The sequence below is a fragment of the Mercenaria mercenaria genome, chromosome 6 (assembly GCF_021730395.1).
Source record: "Mercenaria mercenaria strain notata chromosome 6, MADL_Memer_1, whole genome shotgun sequence".
Classification (NCBI taxonomy): domain Eukaryota; kingdom Metazoa; phylum Mollusca; class Bivalvia; order Venerida; family Veneridae; genus Mercenaria; species Mercenaria mercenaria.
The window spans coordinates 86209522-86215247 of record NC_069366.1 but is presented as its reverse complement, the minus strand read 5'-3'; positions in this window follow the sequence as shown (position 1 = coordinate 86215247).

The following is a 5726-nucleotide window of genomic DNA, read 5'->3' as shown; positions in this document are numbered from 1 at the left end:
GTGAAAAACAGGAAATAGCAACAAGGAAGCGTAAGGCCCTCCCAAGAGCGCACTATCTTCTCTGATCAGGATATTCAATCGGAAATAACAACTGATAACATATATAACTGGACAGATCACTTACCAATTTTAAATGTAATGTGTTTATGCGGCTAAACTTTTGCTATGGTTGAGGGTTTTAATTCTGAGTACCTTTTCAGTTTACCATCTACTAAAAGAGTTCATATTCCTAGTTTTCTGAATTGTCAAATTCATGGCCGCAAGTGCTAAAAATAGAGCACTTCAAAAGGCATTTTTAAATAACTTCACAGAAATGTTTCTCGTGCGACCCTCTACTAAAAATGTCAAAAGGCATGTTGCTTTGTCAAAAACTCGTGGCTGTCGTGAGATGGGAGAATGGGTAAGAGTCTACTTTCACAACATGTATCTCCGGAAAACTTGAAAATCTTCCCCTCTGAATATGCAAGCAAGTTTTTTAAAAGTATATTGGAAGCTGTACTAAACGCGAAGCTGATATGAGCCTTTTTTTTCTTCTTTTTTTTTAAATCGATAACCTTTTGAATTGATCGTAACCTTCTGTTTCGGAGACTTTGTCAGCAGGGTAAATCGGTTTTGTTTTCACTTTGTATCAAATATTCGTTTCTTGTGTATATGACATTATACAAAGGCCGTGTAATTTATGTAAATACTGAATGTGTCTTTTATAAATTTCACAACCTATTTTATAAATCGGACATACAGTTCCAAGATAAAGCGTAATACGGTGCATCATGAAGAAAATGTTTTGTGTTCCACTTTATCATTGTATAATACAAAAAGATATACCCAGAATAAAAAGGGAGACACAAGGAATATTTGTACAACATATTCGTAATCTTTATATAGTCACATTATCCTGACACCTGGCTGAAGAGTACTAGCATATTGTGCGTTAAGCGAGGAAGCTACTATAAAGTATCATATTGTTTACGTCTTTGCTCTTGATGAAATAATGCACGGAGGGGCACCTGGGGTTTTCCTCCACCATTAAAGCTGGAAAGTCGCCATATGACTTAGCATGTGTCGGTGCGACATTAAATCCAACATACATGTACACACTCTTCGGTATGACGTGGCCACGGATCGAATCCACGCCCTGCAACTCCCGAAGCAGCCGCTTTGCCACCAGGCTACCAAGGTGGTTTAAACCGGAAGTATTTTTGGATCACCTGCAACGGCTAATGCCATTCACAAAAGTTGTTTGCTCTCTTTCTTGAGGGATTCTTATCCAACCTTCACTAAACTTCATCACTCGCAATGTTTATGGGCATAATATCTTGGCGAAGTTTGATAATAAGTCTCTTAGGAGTTAATTAAGATCCTTTAATTTCTCAAAATTGTGAAAATGTGTCCTCTTGATAACTTCTGAACTGAGTCAATATATTTATAGCCATATTATTATACCCAAAATACAAAATATGTATGGACTATACTGGAGTCATGTATGTCTTTCCGTCCACTGGTCCATCTACCTATATATCCTTCTGTTTTCTTGTCCGCTTCATATCTTCTTAGCCACCGTGAAGACTTGCGTTTGACTTTCCAAAAATTATTACCCTCATTAAGCTGATACCGAGGTAATTCGGGTCACCCTTTTCAAAGTCATGGTCAAACTTTAAGGTCAAAAGTCAAAAAGCTTAACTTCGTATGCACTTTTAAAAAGATAGCAAGAATGCGCAGAGCATGCCGCACAGGTCACTATGTTCAAGGTCAAGGTGACACGTAAGAGGTCAAAGATCAAATAATTAAAATTTTGTCGTTATTTTTTTTAAACCATGGAATATTGTCAAAAGCAAAAACCAAATGTGAGCCTGAGATGAAAGGTAAAATTTTTAGATAGCAAAAAACCAGGTGGTGGTTTTAGACTTTGACTCCACCTGGTGATTTATGGCTTTTCAAAAATTTATGTCCAGGGGAAAAAGCAGCATAAAAAGAGGGGGAAAACATTAAACGTACGCTTCCCTTGTCGTGTCACGATGCCGGATAAATGGGGGATAATAAATATTCAATTCTAGTTGCAGAAAAATGGACGTGGTTCCGCGTTTCCTGGGTTTTTCATAGAACAAAACATCCATTATATTTTAAATGGGGAAAAAAAATCAAAATTTAGGTTTTAAAAACTGAAAAAAAAACATTCTTGTGCAATATAAATTTAAAGGGATTTATTTTTAAAAGTTACAAAACATTATCTTCAAATCCTGTTTTGACGCTCAGATTGTGGCCCTTTTATTTTGCTGTCAAATAGTTATAAATGACCTGTAAGATGTTAAATTTTTTTAATTTTTTGCAAAACAGCAATATTTTTTTTTGCTAAAAATAAAAACTGTTGTTTTTCGTAAAAATCATTAGAAATGACCTTCTTTATTTACAAAAAGGTTTGAGAAGGAAGCCAATAAAAAGGAATGGTGAAAAGCGCCTTCCAGTCATAATCGCAAATGATTTTTGGAAAGTATCATGTGCTAGATCTATTAGATTTAGTTTCTTTTGTAAGAAAAATTTTTTTGTTTTTATTTTGGTGTTTTTTTGTATTTCTTTTTAATAATGAAACATCTCCAACCCTTTAAAAAAGATTTTGGCATTTAAAAGAATTCGATCTTCATGTTTTTCCTTTCCCCTCGCTTTTTCATAGTCAAAGCCCTTTGCGGAATTTTTGAATAAATTTTAGTTTTTTTTTATTTGCTGGGATATTCCCTTGTATCTTTTAAAAAAAAACTTTTAATTTTTTTTTAATTGAATATGGTTTTGCTGCTCTTCGTAAACCTTTTGAAAATAAAGAAGGTCATTTTTCAATGGGTTTTCACTGAAATACCAACTTTAAATTGCAAGAAAGTGCTAATATTTTTGGTCCTATGTTTTGTAATGAGAATGATCTTTTAAAAGAAATTAAAATGAAAAAAAAACAAAATTTCAAGTGTAAAAAACAAAACTGAAAAAGATTAATATTATAATAAAAGATTAAATTTTTAAATGGCCTTTTTACGTTTCGGTCTTGAGATCCATAGAATAAAACAGCCAGAAAGATTTTTGGCCCAACAGGCAAAACATGATTTTTGGTTAAAAAAAAAAAACCGATATCAAAAGGCGCATTTATTATTCACCATTTGGCCCTAAAATAATAAAAAAAAAAAACCCCCCAAAAATAAAGTAAAGGGAGAAATTTACAGTTTTAAACGTATATTTATTTTTTTTAATCGTTTTATTTATTCATAAATAATGATGTTTTGGAATGAAAAATTCAAAGGCATTTTTTTATTGTATATAAAAAAAAAACCCAAAATGACGTGAAGTCTATTTAGTCAAATCTAAAACATAAACTTTAAAAACGTCGCTAAAAAAAATAAAATTAACGAAAAACGAATAGTATTTTAACCCAATAGCCGCCCTGCAAAATGAGGCTTTAGGCCTGGGAAAAAAGGACCTTGTGCATAAATTTTGTCAAAAAAAAAAAAATTCTTAAAACATTGCCGTGCTTGGCCCCGACACGGAGTGCCCCGTACCACCATATGGCCGTGCGCGTATCACCTACCTACCTGCACTAGGACACGCCCCTAGAAAGAGCACGTTTCACACTCATTTTAGTTACCTTCAGAGATCAGGGGGTGCTGTACGCATTGGGCTTACTTAACAGTCTCGCCCTCCCACACCCGATTACGTTTTTACCACTCTGCGATGCTGATGCGCGGATCAAAAAAACCCCTACCTGCTTTTCCGTGACCGTCTGGAACAAAAAACCCCTTCGTATCGCGCTTAAACTTTTTGCAGAGGGTAGGCTTGGTCCCCCTCCAACGGGCGTTGCTTGTGGGTTTACCCCTTGCACAGGTATGCGCAGTGCGCCATACGAACTGGGCGTACTCATCTCCCCTCCCGCACTACGGGAATCCTAGAACGTACAGCTTTTCATTTTCCATTCTATTACCTTCAGGATCACGGGGCTCCACACTTGGAGAGAGGACACTTCCACAGTATCGCCCTCCCACACACCGATTACGTTTTTCCACCCTTTCGATCGTGACGCGCGGGACCCAAAAAACCTACCTGAAATACGGACACCCCCTGGACACATGGGGCCTTCAGTATCGCCCTCAAAACCACGCTTGGAAAAAAGTAGTGCTCTGTTATTGCGCGGCTTTGGTGGTGTTCTGGGCCCTTGACAATGAGTGCGCCGTATCCCCCACAAAACGTGACGCGTATCCCCCTCCCTACCTGACAAGTGAAGGTCTTCACAGAGAGCTTTTCTACCCCTTTTTAGCCCCCTTCTAGATCAGCGGGGTCCTGTACGATTGGAGTGAGGATTACTTCCCCACAAGTCTGCCCCCCCCCACGATTACTTTTACCACCCCCTGCGATGCGTGGGGAAAAAAAAAACAAAAACCTCCTGCAATACGTACCGTCCTGGACACTAACGGCCTTTCAGTTCCCCCTCTAACCTGTTGGAGATGATAGTGCTCTGTCCATTCCCAGCGGCGTTGCCGGGGGTGCTCCCGGGCCCCTCTGACACATATTTGCGCCGTACCCCCCTACGATATGTTACGCTTTCCACCTATTACCTGCACTAGTACAGTCCAGGACGAGCAGGGTTTCATATTTCACCCTAGTTCCCCTTCTGAGTGATGGGCCCCTGTGGGGATTGGGGGGGGGGAACTTACTTCACAGTCTTGCCCTCCCCACACACCGATTACGTTTACCCACCCTGCGATGCGGACCGCAGACCCCAAAACCTCCTGCAATGGTGACACGTCCTGGACACATAGGGGCCCTTTCGTACCGCCCTCAAAACCCACGATTGGAGATAATGGTGCCTGCCACTTGCCACCAGGGGGCCGGGGCTCTGGCCCTCCCCGGGTAGGCGCCGTAGCCCCTCGATACGTGAGGGGTACTCAATACCACCTGAAACCACGTGAAGGGCCCCTGACACAGAGCAGCGTTTCATCCCCTCTTCAGTTACATTCAGAAATAGCGGGGGGACTGAGCTTTGGGAGGAAGTTTACTTCCACAGTCTCCCCCCCCACACCCCCGATTACGTTGTACCATCCTCTGATGCGTGCCCGCGGGGTCAAAAACCTACCTGCAAACGGGCACGTCCCTGGAAAAAAAAAGGCCTTCAGTATCGCGCTCCTACCCCCTTGGAGATGAGGTAGCTGTTTGCCCCCTTGCCGCGGCGTTCCCGTGGTGCTCGGGCCCCCTTGACAAGGAATGGCCGTACCGCCTACGTACGGAGACGACTCCCCTCCCTATTTGCACTACGTGACACGTACAAACACGAGCACGTTTCATATCTCATTCTGTTACATAGAGATCAGGGGGGGCTGTTACGCTTTGAGAGACGCTTACTTCCACATCTCGCCCCCCCACACCCCGATTACGTTGTCCACCCTTGATGGTGACGCGCGGGTAAAAAAACCTACGCAATGCGTGAACGTCCTGGCACATAAGGGCCTTCAATCGCGTTCCAAACCCACACTGGGAGATGGGGTAGTGTTTATCATTGCCGCGGCTTTTGCTGGGTCTGGCCCTCGACACAGGTAGTGTGCCTACCGCCCCCGATACTTGGGGTACTCCCCTACTATTGACTACGTGCAGGTTAGACACAGAGCGCTTTTCAATTCTTTCTAGTTACTTTTCAGAGCAGCGGGGGGGCTACCGCCTGGAGGACGTTTACTTCCGCAGTCTCCCCCTCCCACACCCGA